The sequence below is a fragment of the Camelus ferus genome, chromosome 7 (assembly GCF_009834535.1).
Source record: "Camelus ferus isolate YT-003-E chromosome 7, BCGSAC_Cfer_1.0, whole genome shotgun sequence".
Taxonomy (NCBI): Eukaryota; Metazoa; Chordata; class Mammalia; order Artiodactyla; family Camelidae; genus Camelus; species Camelus ferus.
Window position 1 is genome coordinate 49168524 of NC_045702.1, and position 24069 is coordinate 49192592.

Genomic DNA, 24069 nt, shown 5'->3' on the forward strand with positions numbered 1-24069 from the left:
GATGTTGTCGTCCCCACAGAGAAGTGGAGGAGTAGACATTAAAGCTTAGACTATGATTCTATGCAGGATGGCAAATAGATTTCACCATTTGTGCGAATTTAAAAGAATCAAGAAAGATTCTGAGACTATATCCAAGTTCCCTAATCCTAATTCCTAATCTCTAAAAGTTATATCTGCGGCAGGCTTCCAAAGTGGGGAGTAGGCTGAATTTCTATATGGTATGGATTACTCTAGTTATCATTTTGGTTCTCAAAACCTAATCCCTCTCTGTCTCAGTTAGCCCATGAGAAATTATCTCCTTAACAAGCCACACTTAGGCTGAAAACTCAGCTCTCAGTTAAAACCAGTTTATAAGAAAAGAGAATTTTCAAGACACATAGCAATCATCAAAATGAAGATCTCTTTATCAAATCATGTTTGTTTGTTTTTTTTTAATTACACAAACGAAAGGTGTGAGTCATCCCTGGGAGAATACCTCCCGGGGAAGTCATTTGCTTAGTCCAGATATTAAGGGTAATTCATCAGAATGCAAGTCCTTGAAAAATAATCAGCCATGCTGTCCATCTTTATTTACAAGTATTTTCTTCATTCATTTATCCTTGACTTTAAGATCCCTTAGATCACCCAATTTTTTCTTAATGCTTTTGCTGCTCAGCCATTTTCTCATAAAATTGTCCATTTCTGTTAAGCATTTTTGTCATCTCTTCCAGCAAATAGAAGTATTTGACATGGAAAACTAATCAATCAAAACTACGTTTTGGAATACATAATATATAGATGTACATTCTTGGTTGTCTGAATAGTGTTATATAGCTGTGGTCACTAAATAACTTAAAATATACATATTTTTGCTTTACTTGTGCAGCATTTGCAATTTTAGTCATTAAATGAGCTTTGCAGGTGTGCAAATACCCTGTTAATCCTGGTGTTTTCTGAAAGACTGCTAGCCACATCAACCAATACTCTGGAAGGCTGGCAAAATGGGGAGGCTTTTTCAAAGCCCAACAATAAATTAGTAAGATGAGTTATATAACAAGTGGAACTTTGTTGAGTTAAAACATAAGACCACCTGAAGTCTCATTTTCTTAAGCCATCAAGGATTGTATTTTTAAATGCAAAACCAGATCTGATCATTCTTGTCTGTGCTTTGTTTTCTTTTCAAGTAAACATTATTTTCTTGATGTGGGGGAAGAGTTCCTAACCTGTACTTCTCATTACAAAAAATAACATTGAGTGCTCTGGTGATATTTAGTCTGGCATATTTCTTTTATTTATTTCTTGTGTGCAGGAAGGAGAAACCATCTTTACATCTATTCAGTGATGTGTGGTGTTCAGGAAATGCCAAAGAAACTGTTTAGATGATAAGCGGTAACTAGCAAAACCACACCTACCATTTCAGTGTATTTTTAATGGCCTTTCCACACTATGTTCTAGGTGATCAGAGAACTTTTACAGTAACTTTACTGTATACCATTTCTATGAGAGAAAAGTAATCTGATATGTAATTTCCATTGTAGTCAGCCTGAGCTCTGACCTTCCAAAATGTGTCAGTAACCGAAGTCAGGCTTTATGTTACCTTGCAGCAGGCAAGAATTCAGGTTATATTTTGGATCCCAATTCTGTAAATTATGTAGGGGAATAACTCACCAGGGTCTACATAAGGGCATTAAGAATGCCTCTTAAATTTGGATGTCATGAAAATGACTTGAAAACATAGCAAGTTCTTAAGTATCGTTGTCACCACAATAGTGCTGGGATTTCCATTATTTTAAAATAATCCTGTACATATTAGTTCTTATGAATTTACTATAATTGACTCACTATGAATTTGGTAACCCTCTGTATAAACAATTCTCAAAAGAGAGTATGAACTTAGCACTAAGAAGCATATAGGCATCTTAAACATCCTTTGATGATCAGTGTAAGAGAATAGTGTTTATTTTTTTGCTACATGTGAAAGTTCACTCTCAGTATCAAGTTTATTTTGTCCGCTAACTTTGTTAACCTTTCCAATTTCTTCAGTATTTGGTGTCCTTTCACAAAGAGCTGTTAGGATAGAACAGTTGCATCAGGGTTAAAGGTCAGAGCCATTACCGTGTTAACCTGAAGCATATATGCTGTTCCTGGAGCTCACAATCTGTTTTTGATTACTTTTTAAAAATAAAAAATGCCAACAAAAGTATACAGCAATGTATGAGGCATCTATAAAATCTATACACACCACATTTTTGATAAAACCCTTAAAATATTTCAATTTGTAAAGTCACTAAGAAGGCCAGAAAAACACTGTGTTTCATTAAAAGTTATCATTTTTTATTTTACTTTAGCTAAAATAGCTGAACTGATGATAAAACTTTAGAAATTTGAACTTTTTCAACAAATGGTATATTCCTTTTGATCTTTTAAAATAATATTTATATAAGAGCATGGTTAATGAGTGAAACAATATCCATTTTTATTGAAATCATACTCTCATAATGAATAACTAACTGAGAGATATTTTCCTGTAAAGATTTACTGCTAATCTCTCAGTTGAAATTCATTTTACTCAAGAGACATTCAACCCATCACCTAGGAACAGTATTTGCAGACTTCACCAGGGTAACAGCTCTAATCCTTAAGGTAATCATCTTTCACCCTCCTCTCCAGTTTTTTCTCCTTTTAAGTCCTTACTGGTCTTTTTAGAAAAACAGAAACTAGAAGACAGCTATTATTTTCCTCCCTGGGATAGTCTACTTCATTCAGGCAAGTAATATCGTTTTCTGTTTACCCTCATCTAAAACAAGTGCACAGGGTCACTATCTTCATACTGATGTTTTCCCAGAGCAAAAAGAAAGACTATGTCAAGAGGCGGCCAGATCACCTACTCTAAGGACCCTGAGAAGAAGTAACTTCCACTTGCTGTTTTTATTTTTGTATTTACCCAAGAAGTAAAAGAGAAGATGAAGAGGAGGAGGAGTAAAAGAAGAAGGATAAAGTGGAGGGAAATTTTTTGAATTGCATAAATGGGGCCCCAGAGTCTCTTCAGTGTTTAGATCTTTTTAAAACTCTAAAACTTTCTGTGTCAGAATTCATATCCCAAGTCAGTCTGAATTATCTTCTTTTAAGTTCATTAATATTTATTAACAACATTTCAAACTGTACTCTTATCGGCAATAAAGCAAAAAAGAAAAAAAAAAACCCAGTTCATTATTGCTTTCATTCGATTCCAGCATTTTCCAAAATAGGATTAGGTTAAAGATGTACTAGTAGGACATAAAGATTGGGTTATGCTCTTTCATACACTACAACATAGAACAAGACGACATACAGATTGTGTATGTTTACTTATGTCAAAGAAACATTTGTTGAATGAATGAAGGGGGTTTCAGAATTCTGTAGCAGCAGTGAGCTCTTTAGGACTCTGGAACTATTTGGTTCCACATTCATCATTGGCATTGGCTGGGGAAATTCAAGTGAATCATAGGCATAATCAATATTACACAATTGACCAAAATTGTAATGCTTGCAATTTGGTAATTAAAGCTAACCTTTCTCCAGTTAGATAACATCTGCCATCAAAAAGCCTTCTAGGTAAAATAAAAGTAAAATTTTGATTCTGAGTCTGAAGTTTGTTTTAGGTTCTAAGAGTTGAATTGCCACTTTGAAAAACATAAAGTTACTTCATATAAATTCAGAGAAAAATATCTCTACCACCAGGACACATTTCCAAAACGCTTCTATATGATGCAGTAAGAACTAACCTACATTTTAGGTTTACCATATGCCTCCAAATGTTTGCTTTTCCTGTGTGCTTTCATATTAATCTACCAATGGTTCTAACCTAGAAACATCCAAACCCCTGACTCTTTCCTTTGTCAGTTAATCACCAACTTCTTTCAACTCTACCTTTTAAAATTTTCTGCTGTCCATGCATCCCCACAGCTATCGCTTGAGTTTAAATCTTCATGGCATACTAGATTACCTAGTGGCAATAAAATCACATTCTTAGGGTTTCAGTAAAATAAAAACAATATAAAACATGAACAGAGCTTAGGTTCAATAAATTTATCCAGATTAAAAAAATTAGAATCTCTGGAAAGAAGTTATAATTGTGATATTTAAGTTTTAAGCATTCTTTTAATTTCACCATTTGTGTATGCTTCTTGTATTACTTTGAATTGCAAAAAGGGTGCTCTCCGAATCTCTAATTCATGTTTAGATCTTTTAAAAATTCTAATCAGGACTTCATCTGTCCTTACTACCACCAGAGCAACTTATCCGGAAACACCAATTCTGTCACTCTGCTGCATAACGATCTTGATGGGTCCTGAGCACCCCTTAAGGGAAGGTTCACATTTCCTGGCTTCACAGGCAAGGCCCTCAGTGATTTAGCCACTGGCTTTTCAGGCTCATCTTCATACATTCACCCTTTGTCCTTTAACCACACTGAACAATAAGTTCTTTAAACAAAGGGATTTTTAAAATTTCTCTTCTTAAAGACAATCATAAAAAATGACTATGTAATCTTAAGCATTCATTAAATTTAGATCATTTTTCTTTGGGCCAGTACTGAAACCTCTTTTGAGTATTCTCCTTTGACATTTCACACATTCAGGTTCCAAACAATTCCACTTTTAATGTAATTCAAAGATGACATTTTAACTGGCAACAGTCTTCCTCAGATACTTTGTTTTTTTGAAGACAGGATGTGGCCACTTCAACCTGCCCTTTGGACACTTCTATTATTATGTAAATGAATAAGTGAATTAAAAAAAAATACACTTATTGACTCACATGTCGGTTCACCATAAAAAAAATCAGCAAAAATGTTACCACAACTTCTATGGTAGTTCACCCAAAAGGAGAAACTTCATGCACCACCATACTATTAAGCAGCCTCAGAGATTCCTACCCACCGTTTTAATGCTGAGTTCCACAATGAGGTCATGTGAAGGAAGACTTCAGATTCCCACACTGTGTGGTTCTCTCGTGAAGGAAAAGGCACTTTCATTCTCTCGAGTTACTGAGGGCCACATGCACAAATGTTAGGAACAGGGCCAGACCAAGATCTGTGGGTACTCAAGACTAATAATTTGGCATCTCTTTAAACCTATATTCTTCAAAGTTTGGCTGGCTCGCTATTTGGAAAAGAGGTTGAGGACACAGTAAGAAAAAGACAAAAAGACATCCTCACTCAGCTTCTCTTCACTTGTCATAAAAAATTCCGCACCAAAACAAACCCAAAAAACTGGTCTTGTAATGGCTAATTTTATATAACAATCTGACTGTGCCACAGATATTTGGTCAATCATTATTCTGGATGTTTCTCTGAGGCTGTTTGTGAAGGAGATTAAAATTTAAATTGCAGACTGAGTAAAGCAGACTGCTCTCCCTGATGTGAGTGTTCTTCATCCAGTCACCAGAAGGCCTGAACAGAACAAAAACGCTGACCCTCTCTGAGTAAGAGGGAATTTTTTCTGCCTGATGCCCTTCGAACTAAGATACTGGGGTTTTTTTCCTGCCTTCAGATTTGAATGAAAACATTGGTTCCTCCTGGGTTTGAAGCCTGCCAGCCTTCAGAATGGAACAACACCATAAGCTCTCCTGGGTCTCCAGCTCTCCTACTTACGTCGCAGATCTGAGAACTTGCCAGCCTCCATAACCATAAATTACATCTATACCTATCTCATCTCTCTCTCTACCTACTCATATACACAGGTTATACATATCGCACTGGTTCTCTTTCTCTGGAGAATCCTTACTAATACAAGACCAAATCTATAAACGTCACTCAGCAAAACTAATCACCCTGTAGCTCCCAACCTCAATTTAGACGAGGTTTAGCATATATCTGTTTTTAGAGTAGATGATCTGAATCTTTGTTTCCAATTCTTCACACACTCCTATGTTAGAATTATTCACCCACACCTTTAGCCCTGAGACTCTCCAGTTTTTGCCATTAGAGATACAGGATATTTCCTCACACTGCAGACACTGGGTTGCTTGTGTTACTTGCTCCAGTCAGTGAGACGTGGAAGAAAGTGACAATGTGAAATTTCCAGGCCAAGACCCAAAAGAGCATTACCTGTTTCCACTTACTCTCTGTGAAGCAGTGATCGTGGCCCTGGTAGTCAATGCCCTTTCAGCCTGGGTTCCAGAAGGCACATATGTTGTACAGACCTGAATCCTCAGCTTAGAGCCAGGTCCAGCTGAAGCCCCTCTTATACGGAATAAACTTCTACCAGAAGACCCCTAAATGTAGGAATAAATGCTTAGTGCTGTTAGCCACTAAGGTTTGGTTGGTTTATTATATACCATTTGCAATAGCAGATAATTATACTCAAGCCTTCCCATGGGTTGAGGTTTCCTTTCCAAGCCTGGGCTACCTTTTAAAATGGCCCTTTCAACAACACACAATACTTCATAAAATACAATTGTAAAATCATTTTAGATTTCTACTATAGTTTAAGGACTTTGGCAATATTTTAGTACTTTTGTAGATTGATGTCTTGGGCAGCAATCTGGACAATCTAAACTTTATTTTGACTATGCTTAGAAGATGGGTAGGAAATTTTCCCAAAGCAGGACAAGAACATACAAGATCCCCACTTGTACTGGATGGATCTTCATTTATCCCACTGACCCAGAGAACTTTATGAACTTGCCATAACAGTATCCCTTGACTGTAGCTGACTTTCTCCTATAAAAGGAAAAGAGGAAGGACAATTATCTGAAGGTCTTAAGTAAAAAACAAATTAAATTTAAAACATTTTTAAATATATGCCTCCAGCATTTGAAAGAAAGTGAAGTAGGCATTTAGAAACTGTAACTACTAAGCATAGAAATAAAATAAATATGATCGTGAGGGAAAATGACCATGGTATGCACAACCAGTATTTATGGAACACCTAGGTACTTTATATAGTATTTAGAAACTTTTCTTTTCTTTTCTTTTCTTTTCTTTTTTTTTTTTTTTTTGTCTTATTGTTTAATCACTTCCTTCCCTACTCTCAGATGATGTGGTCCTGGCAACTCCTTCCTGACTTCAAGAGTTGAGCATGAGCTTACCCCTCAGATAGACAGAGGAATCCTGGACATGGCAACAGTGACTGATTGATGGATGGAGTAATCAGAGGCTAATAAGTCCCAGTTCTAGAAAGTTATTGATTGGGTGAGGCTGAAGCTACTGGAGAAGTCGACCTTATCCTTCCCTCAAGACCTAAAACCTAAGAGAGTATAGGTCCTAGAGCTGCTGTTCATTCAACTCGACATCAACACAGAGGAAGCAGAGCCAGAGATTGATTTCTGGTTCAAATAATTTGAATTCTAACCTAATCAATGCTGAAACCTTTTCAGACAGGTTAGTGACATGGTCCATATTTAGCTAAATCAGTCTTTTACTCAAAAATTAAAGAGTCCCAACTGATATACTGGAAATATTTAGTTCGTATCCACAAAAAGCTTACTGTATTGCATCAAAATTATGGTAATAATATAACAGTTGATTTGCATTGCTGACTATAGAGGTGATTAACCAGCTACTGACTAAGTGGGACACATAATACTTCTATTCAAGCAACAAACATTTTCTTGAATATTTACTATATGCCAGGAACTGTGATAGAAACCCAGGATATGGCAGAGTAAAACAGAAAAAAAAAAAAGCTCTCCTCCCATGAGGCTTATATTTTACTTTAATGGGTGAAAATAAATAAGTGGTAGAGTATATTAGAAGGTTGAATAAGAGCAAAAGCAGTGAAATTAAAATAGTGCATAAAAGAAGTGCAGAAAGATTATGAGTGGCTGCAGATCTCAGAAGTACATGCTGCTGGGAGAGGAGAGGCATTCTGAGGTGCATGTCCAAAATCCTGTATTTAGAAAAACAGGAATGGAACATATGGACTAGTGGTTGCAGGGTCTCTCGACCTGGTTTGGTTTTAAGAAACAGAGGAGGTCTCGTCAGGCTGGGTTAGCCATCACGCTGATGTACAAGCATGGATCAGTCTGTCAGTAAACAGCTAGAAGAAGTGAGTCTCACCATTGTGAGCAGCCCAACAGCTACCAGGCTCTATTAACTGGGGTGAAGAAAAGGCTCAAAGAGCTCTCCAAAAAACTGAGTTATATCAAAATTTCTGCAAGTCTGCAGCATGGGCATAGCCCATCCATCACATGGAACACCTGCAAATGGCTAATCCACAGGGGGAAAAAACCCTCATCAGAACTGAAAAATTAAAAGAAACAAGCATAGGATCTATACACACTTCCTGAGGGGAAAAAAAATTAGGAAAGGAAAAGTAAAAACAAATAGCATTCAAACAAAATTCAACAGACTATGTCATCAGAAATCGGAGGAAAATGTTGAACAAATATTGTGCTATACATTTACAGACTTTCGATGAGGTTATTGGCTTTACAGAGTGAAAAATCAAAAGACAGAGGTAAGAGTTCAGGAGGAAGACAATCAGACAAAAGAAGATGAAACATGAGCTAAAAGAGTTTAGGAAAGAACTGGAAGATTTGAAAAACCAAAGAAATGAACATGATACTATACAAATTAGTGCTGACAATGCTGGATACACAGTGAAGAACGCAGAGTACCAGAATTAGAAAAATTTAGCAAAATGGAAATGAAAATAAAGAGTTAAAAATTTCTGAAAGAAACTGATAGACATTGAATGTAAGCAAAAGACATCCAATATACACATAACTGGCATTCCTGCATTAAATTCTGGTATGAAACTAGAATACATTTAAATAATTTTTAAAATTTCATATGTAAAAAATGACTTGAATTTGCAGATTATAACAGCAAACTATGTCCCAGGAAAAATTGATGCAAAATGGACCACACCAAAAAATAAAATTTCTGGATTTCAGAGGTAACTAAAGAAATCATTGGGCACTCTAGCAGAGAATATAAAGTCATCTTAAAGAAGAAAAATCATCAAAATGGCCTCATAAATTTCCAAGAAAAAAAAATTAATCCCATAACTCAAGAAGCTGAAGCAATGCCTGAAAAATACTTCAGGGAAAAAGCTGTGATCCAAGAAATAATTACCAATCCCAAACTGCCCAACTACAAAGCCACCTAACAAATGTTTCTAAACATGAAGGAACTCATACTATTATGCCCAATAGCCCTTTTTGTAAATCTCCTAGAGGTTGGTTTAACCAATAAAAGATTGAATTAATAAAATACAGCAAAAATCTTGGTAACAATGAAAGAATAATAAAAGAATTATATTTGAAAACAAAAAGGAGGAGTAATAAATAAATCCAATTGCTGCCTCCATGGGAAAAAAGATAATGATGACAACAACAGCAATCATAATACCAAGAATTTATTGTTTATCAACTCAAGCAATCCTACAAAGTAAGTAGTACATTATTCCATTTTATCAATGAGGAAACTGAGGAATATAGAAGCTAAGGAAATTTTTCCAACACCTTTCAGAGATAGTAAGTACATCTTGAACCATGCTTTTAATCACTGTTTTTGAGGTATAATTGACATACATTATATTAGTTTCAGGTGTACAACACAATGCCTCAATATTTGAATATACTGTAAAATGATCACCACGCTAAGTCTAGTTAAGATCCATCACCCCACATAGTTACAGAATTTTTTTCTTGTGATGAGAACTTTTGAGATCTATTCTCTTAGAACTTTCAAACATGCAATACAGTATTATTAACGATAGTGGACATGCAATACATTACATTGCACATGTCGTATATTAACCACTATTTATACCACTTCACAAAAAATATTTTTATTGCATTAATACTTGCTTAAAGGGCCACGAGAGAGAAGGAAGAGAAAGCACAATTTTATAAATGAAGAAATTATGAGGAACAAATAAGTATAGTTACAGGAGAAATTAAAGAATTCTAACAGTGCTTTGCTTACCCAAGTTTATGCAAAAATTTTGGAGAATTTGAATGAAGATGATACATTTTTAGAGATATAAAATTTATTTAAATTTCCCAAAAGGGAATGAAACTATGAGTAGGCTAATTTTATCATTAAAAGAAATAGGAAAATTCACCAAATAGCTACCTCCTAAGACCCCAAGCCAAGACCATTCACAGTCAAACTCAAATGAACAATTATGGAAAAGAAAATTCTGATGACATACATATATTTCCAAGGCATAGAAGAAAAAATCTTCTAGTTATTTTAAATTAAATTGGAATTACCCTGTCACTAAAATCTGACACAGGAGAAAGCTAAAACAAAATCACAATCTCACTTATGAATATTACTACAAAAATTTAGTAATACAGCAAAAAATGCAGTATAAAAGTAAAAGAATATTACACTATATCAAAGATGTTTATATCAGGAAATCTCCTAATCAGTTGAGTTTAAGTAAAAGAGATTATCCTAGATAATCTTCATGACTTGACTAAATTTATTTGGAGGCCAAAAAAAGCAGGGCTGAGATTTCTCTGAGAGAAAAAAGAAATCCCACCTGTGGAAAATAGCTTCTGATTGTGCCCATGGAGTCCATTCTGCTCGTAATATTCCTTTCCTGACTGCTTACAGCTGGCAGCCCCAGCCCACGCCAGTGGGTTTGAGTCTGCCCATGATCTTCCCTTCCTGACTGGCTGCTGTACAAATGTTGGGCTTGCTTGGCTAGATCCCACCACAATCACATGAGAGAATGCCTGGCGATAAATCTCTTTACACACACACACACACACACACACACACACACACACACACACACACACACACACATACATAACACACAAAAATACATAGAGAGAGAGAGATTTCAGATAGACGGAGATTATCTATCTATCTATCTATCTATCTTTCTACCTCCTACCTCTAGTGGTACTGCCACTTTGGTTGAATCCTGGCTGATTTAGGAGGGTGACTGCATGCTTAGGATGACAGACCTGGGAGGGAAACTTCTTGCTGTATCTTCTCTTGATCTTTAAAGTGGAGGGTAGGGGGTGAATATATTACTAATCTATTACCACAAATAACCAAGTAAATTTAGAAAATGTGCCCTAAACACAAAGTATTAGAACCTCTGCATTAATGAATAGAAAATATGTGTTCTAGTCCTTTCAAAAGGACTTAACAAACATACTATTTTGCTATTTTCTACCAAAATTAATCCTAGTGTTATCTCAAGACCTTGATATTTGTTTGCATACTTTTATTCCTAATTCTATCTCAAGTGCCTGCATTTTTAATACTTCTTTTGCTGACAATTTGACATCTATCTTGACACATAAAATTAGCTTGGCTTATCCTATCACTCCACCCTTACCTCCCAGCGTGAATTTGCCCTTCACTTGTCTTGCTCTCCCCAAGCCCACCCCTCTGCCAGCAGCAGTTATGAATGGTAGAGAGTCCTGTCCTTAGTGTGAGGACATCTGGGCTTCAATTTAACCATAAAATTTGATTTTACGATCAACAATATTTCTCGAAACTATTTTGAATTTCAGAATAATCTTCTGTGTAATGGCATTACTAATAGCTGCTCTGTCCATATCAAGTGACATCATAAATCTAGAAGCTTTTATAAATTGTAGAATGCTAAGTAAATGTAAATTATTGTTTTTATTATTTTAGCTATTTTATGTTTAAGTTTATTTGTACTTGAACTGGGGTTGTAAATAAAAATAAAGAAGAGAATGGAAAGAAAAGGGTGAATTATTTGTTGAATGTGTGCTCTGTGTAGGCTGTGTATTATATGTAACCTCATTTAAGGTAGCAACTCTAGAGGGTATGTTACTCTGCCAGAGTTCAGAACTAGTCAGGAGAGAAGATGAACTGCAAAAATAAAACTGCCTGACTTTAAAGTTGGTACTCCAAAGCAATGACCACACAAAACCTTCCCTTGCTTATTTATCTGCTACAAACATAAATATATATTCAAAAGTACCCAAATCCTTAAACCCAAAGTACTATAAGATCAAAGCTAGTTAAAACAATGTTCCATATCATAACCATTCAATTCACGTTTTTTTATCTTGTTCATTTTGTTTTACATACTCAACTGTGAAAAAAAAAAAAAGATCGGTACTTCCTTGTTTTGATTTGATAAGGAAAGATAAGTCAAACTAGTATACTGAGATGGCACCAGATCTTCCATTGGACTGGCTGAAAAGAAACACTGAACACTTTGTTCAAAATGATTCTGCTCATAGCCTTGGGGATTTTCTCAGCAGTAAGATTACTTCAAAAGCAACTTTTAAAAAATCCCTCAGATGTATTATAGATTCATTATGATTTGGAAAAAAACTAGGATGAAATAAGGAAGATATACTTTTTTTTCCTGAATGTGACATGGTACTATAGATGTATAGTTTTTGCCTAATGTAAATTTTCTCTGGATAACCTTATTATAAAATGAAAGTATTTATTTTTTTTAAAAAGCTTTATTTTTGAGGCTGCATAATAATCTATTCTAATTCTTATAATTGGATTTATGTTTTAGATTCAGATTAAACTAAGTAATTTGAGTACCTACTACATGGCATATGTTTTTACATTGTTTCATCAATCTCATACTAATCTTTTGTCATAACTTCTACTTTTCTTGGTGAATTAACAGGTACAGAGTGAGTGAGATTAACTAAAACTGAATCTGCCTCTTCTGACTGACCAGAAATTTCCAATGGGATAAGAAAGATCAGTTTTTCTCTTCACAACCTTCAAGCTGTTAGACTAGCCTGCCTCTAGCTTCTCAATCATTTGTCCTACAGACAAAAGACAGAACAGATCTCTTGAAGTGAATTTGTATTTATATCACTCCCCTGCTCAAAACCTTCTAAATAACTATTCCCAACCCAATTTAAAGTCAAGTTAATATGTCCAATTAGAAAGCTAACAGCTAATTATTTGATTACTTGATTACTACAGTTTGACACAATATTTACTTTCCAAACAGTCACATCACTCAGAATTCTGTCCTCTAATTACAAAGCCTCCTTATTTCCTACCATTCCTTCAGAAAACTGTTTCAAGTTCAAATATTCCCTAAAGCTATCCAGACTAAAGATGCATGCCCCCCAGGCATGTTTACACACTCACGCATATGCACACATAAATACCTATAACTGATCATGTGTGCCTATCTTGGGGTTTTTTGTTGATAGTGGTGTTGCCTATAGTTATTGTGCTTCAATCATCCTTTGTAAATGTACGTGAAATGGTGTAAACTAGAAGGCCACTGTAAATTTGAGTTGCCACCCTCTTTATTTTCTTCTGATTATAAGCACCTTGAGGGCAGTGTTGCCATTTCAGTTCACCACCTGGCTTGTTATGGTTCTTCTAATATGGCAGGTGTTCAATAAATTGCATTGAATAAGGATCTGTGGTTGACTGATTAACTTCTTGGCAAGTGAAATATATTTAATATCCCCCTTGAGTTCACAAATGGTTTATGCACTTCACAAAGCACCATACTCAGAATCATGCTAGCCTTGCAAAATCTGACCAACAGCTCTAAACACTAAAGTACTGAGGGCCCTAAAACGAAGACTGTCTCCTAGCCACACGGAGTGTTTTCATTTTTATCACCCTATTGTTGCACACATATCAGATTGGAATATGGTTTACATACTGGAACCTTCCAACCTCCAACCCAGCAGTCTTGCACTGGTCTTTGTGTGCTCTGTTTTCTTTGTGAATCACGGATTAGAACTGCAGCCTTTCTGACCTGCAATAAAACTCACACATTCCCTTAAACATATGCTACTATACAATGAATTTCATTGAAGGAAAAATGAATGTGAATTCTACCTGACTGATTCTTTTCAGCTTTGGGGTGCTGTGGTTAGAAAGATCAAGTAATGCCAGTTATGTCAGGTAGTGCCAGGAACTTCAGGTCTCCATAAATTCTGATCCTGGAAATCGCATGACAGAATGAGAAAGAGTATTTTTCTTTGTCAAGACTTTAGACTTTTTCTTTTTTTAACTTCAGGCCTTTCTACTCAACTTGCTGTTACTTCCCAGACAAAGCAAAATCAGCAGTCATATTTAAAGGGAGGAAGTGGCACAAGATAAATGGCTGGAAATAAAGTTCACTCCTGGAAACTGCCTGTTACTGGTTTCCACTAGAATATCACACTTTGGTTTGTTTGTTTGCTTTCCCTTTCTCTCTCTCTTTTTTATAAGACTAGATTTTGGAAAATAATATTACTCATAACCACACGAACACACAATAAGGACTGATTTGAATATACTAATACTTATTAAGATTACTTAATAAGAGGGTTCTAAAATCAACTTTTATAGATATACCTTTATCATTTACAAAGCTTTTGAAGAAAAAAAATCTTATTTATCTATCACTGAAAAATACTGCCACAGAACTCTCTTTTCTCACCAGAGAGAAGATACACACACACACACACACACACACAAACACACACACACACACATACACACATTAATTCGGTTTGCCTTTTTCTACACAAAAAACCAGGGAGGTTAGAATCTCAGTTTTAAAATATACATGTTTCAGGGAGGAGGTTATATAGCTCTAGTGGTAGAGTGCATGACTAGTATGCACAAGGTCCTGGGTTCAATTCCCATTACCTCCTCTAAAAATAAGTGAATAAATAAACCTAATTACCTTTCTCCACCAAAAAAAACCAAAAAATGCTTTATATACACTTTAGGCTCATACATTTTTTAAGGAAGTATTTCTACAAGTTACATAATATACCCTTGCTTCTATTCTAAACGCATTCAAAGCACTTCCAATTTTCTCGACTTTATGATAGTAGACAGTGATGGGGAAAATAATTTTATCCCATTATGAATTATGGTATTGATTTTAATATCCTTTTAAATTATTTTAAAAATTAATATGCTTTTTTGGAAACATTTTTAAGTTTACAGAAAAACTGAGCAGAAAATACAGAGTTCCCATCTAGTATCCCCTCCCCAGTTTCTCCTATCATTAACATCTTACATTGGTGTGGTACATTTCCAGTATCCTTTCAAGATATGTTTTTGGTAAATTGAATATTTAGGACCAGGCTATGCTTAATAGATACTGAATGTGCATTTTTTTAAATGGGTATTTTACCTTTATATTAAAGTTACACAAAAGAGATCTATATACAGTTGTGATTTTTTTTCAAAATAAATAGATCATACATAATCCTTCCCATTTTCATGAACTTCTATAAAATTTTAAACCTGCTTTGAAGCTTTCTTTTAAAAACACATGCAGACAACAGTTTGTTTATTTTCTGAGACCCACATGGGCACTGTGCTTCACAATGTGCTAATTGCTGGGACTTTGGCCCAGGATCTTTGCTGGGCTGCCTGCCTCGGCCTGCTGCATCTGTGTTTACATATCTTGTGGGATCACTCAGAGCCCTGCTGCAGGTCTTTTTAGTTTCTTTCAAGACTAGGCCTCAAGGAGTCTACCCAAAGTCCAAGTCACCTAGATCAGTTTCTCCATAAAAACTTACCCTGGTCGGGATCTGCGTTCCCCTGACTGTTTGATGCAAAATCGCAGGCTACTTTTCCCTCAACTGAGGACACAGGGTTTGAAAAAGTGTGAATTCAAAAGGTTGTTGATAAATTACTGTATAAGACCTTCACTGCTAACTTCTGTCAGGAGACAGTAAAATAGTAAAGAGTGTCTAACATTGTTCCAAAAACAACACTTTCTGCTACAGGGTAGAACTCTCTGCAGTGCCAGATTGAAATTAATCTTGCTCACTTGGTTACTGAGTGCCGTCCCAAATTATTCAGCTGGAGTTAAACAGAGGTATTATTCTTATTTAAGACTATACAACCCAAATTCATATACCAGTATATAGTCAGCAACACAGGTCTGAGACAGTGGGAAGGACAAACTGATGAACTTCAGGAGTCAGAGCCACAAATAAAGTTAGATAAAAAGTAGTTGATGTCATGCCGCCTATTCTAATAAATCAGTGATATCATTTACTCCAAAGTGGGATTCTTTAAAGTGAAAACTAATTTGTGAAAAAAATAGATTTAGAAGTAACACGTTTAATTCAAAGAGCTAACAAAAGCACACAGAAATTCATAAAATGCATTTCAAGTAACCTGGCAAAGAATTACATTTAAGAAAAGATATACATGTATATTACATTTGTAACCCTTAAGTAGTTTTTATAAAAATCAGCAGGCTTCGAAACTGATTTTGTTAATATTATACTAACATAGTTTGATCAATTTGTTCCGCCAATCCTTCTGTAGCAGGGAGATGAAATACGTCTTTTGGTAACTGCCTTTTATTTGGGAATCACTTCAGTTACCACTGTTCTCTATCATAGCCAGTAATTCAACATCTACATCATATATTTCCTCTTCAAAATATTGCTCAATAAGCTTACCTAACCCACACAGAATATGTGAGGATTAAAGAAACATTACTTGTAGTCTTGAAAGTTGCTTACAGCTTATTTTAGCAAATATTTCCACCAAAAATCTGTGTTACCTGGTAGAAATAGCCTACATTATGTCTACATGGTAAAATTGGATTCTTTTGAATGTTCATGCTATTTTTTCAATGGCTTGTGACAATGTTAGTGGCTCAGAACACAGTTAGACTATTAGGATATTGGAAAGCCCATTTACCTTGAGGATGGCTCAGGGAGCGTTGATATAAGGCAAGAAGAGATTTCTCTATGGTGGGCCATGGTGGTACCGCATTTATTCTACTGGCCAAAAGGCTAGAGCTAAGCTTGTGCATTTCCCAGCCCATTGCTCCTCTCATTTTGTGAGATGCATTTGGCTTCTTGGCAGAGCCACTTCCATCATAGCTTCTGACACCATCCAGCTCCCAGCACAGTCCCCAACAACCTGGCTTTCCCTGGCTTTCCTGAAGCTGCAGAGCTGCTTTCTCTTGCATTAGGGTTCTCCTAATCTCACTCTCATGAGGATCACCTACTCCAGCAGTAAGTCCAGCCTTCTGCTGAACTGGCTCCACTAAAGCATGTATCTGAAAGTGCACTAGGTGTTAGGAAGCCAAGAATCACTGCATGTTGATTTAGACTCGAAGAGTGAGAAAGAATGACTGATAACAGAGGAAAAGTAGTAAATGCTTCATATCATATGAGAATAAGTATATGAGAAGTTTTTTATTTGTTTCATTTTCTTTCTATGCAAAGGAAATTTCAAATCTTTAGCTTTACTGGTTGCCCTCTTAGGAGATTTCTAATAATAAGGCTTGGAAATTGCTTTCCATCATGAAAGTAAATATCTACACTCTTATTTTTAAAATCAAATAATAAATCCTACTGCATATTTCATAAGCAGCTTGGGATGAGAATAAAATGAAACAACTAATTTAATCTGGTTTTCTTGAAAATCTACATAGATGTATGATATATGTGCAAATTAAAAAAAACATTGTTTACCTCATGCTGCATTTGATAGCTTTCCTTCTGAGTTGAAATTTAACCTACTTGAACAAATGAACTAAATTTACAGTTTTGTTTTCACTGTAAAACATATATATTCTTTTTTCCATGAATAAGTTTCAAATTCTCTTACCCAAAATAATGATCAATTGTTTCATTAGAACTTAGTAACATTCTATAGAGAAAGAAAAAGCATCAAATAGAAATTTTACAGATACTATGTATGGGGAGGACTCAACAAATTCATATTTATTTATTGGGAAGCTTTGTTTTTTTTGCAAGACTCATCTGTTAAAATAAGGTCATTTTGATGCTTCTAAAATACAACTGCTTAGTAGAGGGAAGTTTATTTGTAGGATGAAGTTTTATTTTAGCCTTGATTTTTTTCCCTTGGTTAGTCAAATCACCTCTAACTCTGATTCCTACTCATATTTGAGACAGATGAACTTCTTCTCTACCAGTAGATAAATATTTACTACATGAAGGGATAAAATAAAACTGACCAATAGAACAATGTAAAAATGGTACAAATGGAGCATTCAGTTAACTTCCTCCTTAATTTTCCCATCCAGACCTCCTGTTCTGAGTAAATCCCTCCAGCCATAAACCTCATTGACTCCACCATACAACAGATAAGTTACAGGGATTCCAAATAATTGATTTAGAAGGTTGGTTGCTTTGAAAAATTACTACTTGCTAAAGTCATTAATTTGTTTCAGTTAATAAGGAGACCATAAGGGGAATTAAAACTAATCCTTAGTTATACAACTGATTTTTACACTTTTTTCTCCATTTTATGTTAATTAATTTTCCTTCCTCTTATTTTTATGTACTGGCCACATTATTTACCTGTTCTTACCTCTGGTAAAAGTTAACAAAATACTTTTTCCTAAAAGTGATACATGTGTTTGGTAGAACATAAATAGTAGAACTGATAAAAGATATTTTTACTCCCAAGATATTTTCTTACTCTTCTTGTTCTTATATCTTCAAGGGGGTGGGGGAAAGGTACACCTATCCTAGTTTTAAAAATTTCCCTGAACTCTGAAAATCTTCCAGCTGTCTTGAAAGAAAGAAACTTTGGCTTTTGACTCTCTTTCCTGTCTTATGGATAAGAGCCCGGCTGTTTTCATAAACATTGGCCAGCTGTTCAACTTTTAATACTCTTCAACAATCTCCCACTTTTCACAGGGGAAACACATCTTGATTGCATCTTTTTCTCCTGTCTAAGTTAAGAAACTCATTGAGAATTTTGAATATAAATGCTTCTTAAGCCAAGACACTCAAAAACTGTACTCAGCCGCTGTTCTGAACGTAGAAGTTGCCAGTACGTTTCAATGACCTCTTCATATATGTTAAGCAGATTGTTCTGGGATGTTTGGGAATTTTTAGAGTAAGAACTAGTAAATTAAGAGGACAGCTGAAGGACAAGTATATGCTGGGCACTTAGGAGAACTAGCCAAACCACACAAATTTATCTCATGCAATTAGCAAAGTCGGCCATGTGGACATGTTATGGGAGCAACAGATGCTTCTAGTCTTCACTACCTCTCTACTAAGCAAGGGCCTTAAGAACAGCAGTACAGTTGTATGGGGTGGCCAAACTTATTGTCAAAAGAAGTCTGCCTCAAAGAATGATTAGAGCACAAGGGATACAAAACACTAATCTGATCCATCACATAGGAATCTAAATGTTTTATTTTTTTTAAATGAAGACTCACCACAGAGTTCAAAAGATAGGATAGAAAAGAATGGAAAGAGAAGGACTAAATTAAAATACAGACAATTTTTAAAAGCAGATAAAAATGGACTTATTTTTTCATTAGACTTTTTAACTTGAAGAACAATATACATTATGTTCAAATAAAGTATTTACTTTTGTGCAAATACTATAAGATGAAGACAATATCACTATAATAGTAGAATCCAAATGATGAGAGTAAATATTCTGAAAAGACCTCTTACTCTTATCATACAAAGGATGGAGATGGACAGGGACATGTACACTGTTCTAGAGATACCTCCTTCTTAAAAGTAGACCATCACAGACAGGGATTATATGGGGATGGAAGGAAAAGGAGACAAGAGGGGGAAACTGAAAAAAATTTTCCACATGTTAATTGAAATATTGAATGAAGAAAAATTCCCAAATGAAAAACTGTTTAAGCATTATTCCCTCAGGATCTTATGAATTAACTTTTCAATGCAATATATAAATGTTAAATCTTTCTAATGGCAAAAGTGTTATGTGAAGTCCAATGTAACTCAGAGCCTGTTTCTTGTGATGTTATGTGTGTATTTTCTTTACTAAATCAGTGCCTATAAGTTTGCAATTCCATAGGGGGCTTTGAACTAAGGAACTTTAGCAAATGGAAGGATAAATATCAGAAGGTTTCCTGCTAAGTAATTTAAAATGTCAACAGGGTGTGAAGTTTAAGCATCCTGGAGTGTTTTGAAAGAAGATTATGGGCACTTTTTCTGAATATTTATAATGACATCAATCGGATCAACCACTAACATAATCAGGCTTTTAAAAAATTGTATTTCAGGTGCTCCTATAATTTCGTAAAAGACACAGTGCAAACATAACTTTTACAGAAAGAAATATCTTATGTCTAATTTAAATTGTCCTTGAAATTCAGAATTTGTGTCTTCCAGCAACTATGGATTTGCTGTGAAAGTCTCTCAGGAAGGAAAGGAAAAGCTCAAATATCAAGAATAATTTCAAACTTTGGAAAAAGAATACCATTTCAGATTCTCATAAAATTTCTCCGTGTATAAAACACTTTGACAGCCATCATACCAGTTGATTCTCTCAACCGCTCTGTGAAGTTGGCAAGGAAGGCACATTTTCCCCATTTTCCAGATGAAGAAGCAGAGGCCCCAAATGATTCCATGTCCTGTCTTAGAACAATGTGCTAATTAAACTGTGACTTGACTATCAACCAGTTTCATTAACTCCAATAATCCTTCATTCCTACATCATCTGCCAGAATAGCTACCTGGGAGATGAAGGGTGACCAATTATTAAAAAGGTCAAATTAATTAATGGACTAGTTATGCTTTCTAATTAAAAGTTTTCTTTTTGTATGAAGAAACAAGATAATTTAAGAACATTGAACATGTGAAAAAGGTTTCTTCATCCATTTGATTTTTCTCTAATTCAAGGATGTTAATGAAATGGTTGTTGGGGATGACAGTAAACAACTCAAAATATAAATATGCATATCAAGTCTATGAGGACAGTGATAGTTGTCTCAATTTAGAATCGCTGTTTCTTTTCTGGTTAATTAGTATGACTTTAAATATTTCATATGGGAGATTTTGGGGGGGGAATGGAGTGAACCTAAGATTGACTGGAATTTACAAGCTCATTTAAAGAAAAGTCTCAACTATTTTTTCTTACAAATGTAATACCTCCCCAGATGGCAGTCTTTGTAGTTTGTGGCACAGATTCAAAAGGCATATTAACTGCCACTCTCCTCACTGCATCAAGCATTTACGGGCCTCCCTTCAGAATGGGTTCAACAGTAATTAAAATAACACCCTTCCTCCGGCTGAAATTACACTTGAGGAGTTTGGGGATTTTTTTTTCCCTTCCTTTGGGTAAATAAGTCCCTCCCCCAAAAAATCTGAGAAAAAGATGAATGTGGAATGAAAGTGGAAAGACCTTGAGAGAAAGGCGTTAGAGGGTGTGTGTTTGTGTGTTTGTGTGTTTGTGTGTGTGCGTGTGTGTGTGTGTGTGTTGGGAGTAGGGGGTGGCATGAGAGAGAGAGATTCAAAATAGTACACCAAAGCATGAGTCTCCTAAACTCTGTTAAAATGTGAGTGTTTCTTTCCTTTCCTACCAGACACTGATAGACAAACAGGTTAAAAAAAAAAAAAAAAAGCAAGGGGGAAAAATACCATTTACTCACTGTAGCAGCAGGAAATCAAGGAAAGAAAATAAACAGGGTTTGAATTGTGGGCCTTTAACCTGCTAGTCAGACAGTTTCATTCTGTATGTATTTGTGTGCTGGTAAATGGCAAAGGGGAGGTAAAAGGACGGGGGCCTTGTGGGATTCCTGGGACTCCCACAGCTACCAGTCCAGCTGTACAAACACGCGCAAGCTTTGTTAAGGTACAGTGGGCAACAGGCTGAAACTGCTGAGCTATCTGACCTATAAATCCCTCGCAAAAGCTCCACTTGATGGGAAGCCAGAAGTTATGTGTAAATGTTTTATCCAGCCAGAAGCTAGCTATTGGTCATTTCCGTCTCCTCTCTCTTTCTCTCAGTGGATACTCTGACTGGCTACATTTAAAGGAGCATGTTTAGATACATAAATGACCACATCTTAAATTCTGCTTTCCTCTCAGCCAAACAAGAAAGGGAATAATGACTCAGAAGCTCTTCCTTCATGACTTTACGGCTTAAGGCCAGGCTGTAGGTTCCAAAATCATGAGTAATCGACTTAGGCAGAGCAATGGAAAGCCCTGATACTGTTCTTTTCCTTAAATTTCTTTTTTCAAACTCAGTAAATGCTTCACTTTAAAATGATCATGAATTTATGTATACATTTTTTAAATGATTCAGGCTGGAGGGATTTGAGTTATTCTCTTAAATATGACACCACTTACATTTGCCACAGTTTTTCATTTTGCTTTTAGCCTGATTCACAACAGATAATCTTAGCACAGCATATTGTATCTTGAGTCTAAACAATGCAGGGGTTCTAAATTACTAACCCCAAGGAAAACCTAAGATTTTTTTTCTCTTTTCTAAACATTTCTGAACTCTAAGTGACCTCCTTTTATGAAGTCTCCAAATGGCACCTAAACACCTTAAATTGTATGCAGTTAACAAACTGGATATACTATTTAAAAAACTGTAGAAAATGACACATAACAATGACAAGGAAAGCAGGCTAAATTTCAGTAGAAAATGGCTTTTATAAACATTCGTTAAGCTAAAGATGTCTGTTGAAAACACCTGGAAGCCACCTTGGGCTTTCCAAAGTCCTAGAGAGAGAGAAAAATACAATCCACACTAAAAACAAAAAACATACACCAACATGGAAGTGTCTGTATACATGCTGCTCTGAGCTGAATAATTTTGGTAGCATTCAAGTAATATGAAATATTGAGAGGTACTAAGCTAAAGTGGCATTTTTCTGAAATTTCATTCTGTGGTAGTCTAAAGATTTACTTCAGTGAATGTTCAGTGACTCCTTACATTACACTAAACAAGATTTGGGGGTGTGGAGAGCAAGAGATGAATCATGGCTCTTGCTATTCTACCAGAACAGGCTCTCAGGTAAAGAAGATAAAACAAGCACACATATCAGTAACACACAGGCGAAAAAAAAAAAAAAAAGTGCACCAGAAAAGTAAAAACGCCCAACAACAGAAATTCACAGGTGACAGGAAGTACTTACAGATGGGGAAGTCGATCAATATTATGCCTTGAACATTGTCATCTTCAAGGTGTCATAGGGAGGATCGTGAATAATTACCATCACATTAAAGTAATGATAATAAAGCAAAGGAATAGGGATGACTTGTAGTAAAAGAGATAAAGACTAGCTAGAGTGAGTAACTTCCTATTGAAAAGTGCTGTAGCTCAGGAAAGACCACCTAAGAAGAGGCAAATCCTGCTCGCTAGCTCCCATTCAGAAAGGCAGGATCTGCTTATCCGATATGGATTCAGTTTTATATGATCTTGAAGAACTTAGAAAAGTCTGGTAACATCAATGCTGTGTCTGAGCTTTCTCTAATTAAACTGATGCAAAAATAATACAACTTATCTGGCCATCATTTCTGTCTTTCAAGTTAGTTCTACATGTCAATTCTTTTGAGTTCTCAAGATATATCCAACAGTCTAAGAAACAGCAAATAAACTCCCAATATATCCAGGCTTCCATAGTAAAACCTATCTAGTATATAGCAATTCTGACATCCGGAAATGAAGATGATGTTAGTGATCATTATTTGTGGTGGCTGTGGTTTGACTACAGTTTACCTATTGTTTCTTGCTTTGTCTCTTTGAACTCAGAATGACAGAGATAACATACCAGCCAGAACTCACAGTAAATTCAGCAGAAAAACAATAGCACGAAGTCACCAAGGGTAAAGCTCTGACCAATATAACAGTGAAATTGAACTTCAACTAAATACATGGTGGTACATCACCTCACTTTATCATTCTTTTGCTTCTTTTGCACATTGAAAAATTTGCTGTTTCAAAACCACAGATACTAGATGTAGAATTTTATCTCATTTAAACCACTTGGAAGATTCAAATAAAGAAAAGAGAACACTTTTAGCTAAACATATAAAAAGGAAGAAACAAAATTTAAAACTATAAATAGCATAGATATATCAAAACTAACTATAATCTGCAGCAGAACATTTACTGACCTGAGACTTTAGGACACTCAGTTGCTCCAGTGAGTCCCTCTGTGAGCCACAGAAGTTACCCAATCAGCCTTTGCTTTGCTTCATTAATCTGTAAAACCAGAAGAGCAATTGTTTTCACTCCCTATTTCATATAGATGTGAAAATATTTTAAAATTAACTACAATATTATTATTAATATAATACCTTGTAAAACTGCAACTGATTACTAGAATAATGATATAAAACAATGGAACACATTAAAAGGTTACTAGTCATCCACCTATGAGCAAATGTGATTAAGACCTTTTAAATTCCACAAAATTTATCATT

At 35.4% G+C, this 24069-nt stretch overlaps 1 long non-coding RNA gene across 1 annotated transcript in view; it reads right to left on the reverse strand.

Annotated features, from left to right (window-relative positions):
- Positions 1-23848, reverse strand: part of LOC116664935 — a 150793-nt gene extending 126945 nt beyond the window's left edge. Inside the window, exon 1 of the long non-coding RNA XR_004321484.1 lies at positions 23761-23848. This is a non-coding gene — a long non-coding RNA (uncharacterized LOC116664935). The remainder of the gene's footprint in view (positions 1-23760) is intronic.
- Between the last annotated feature and the right edge of the window lie 221 nt (positions 23849-24069).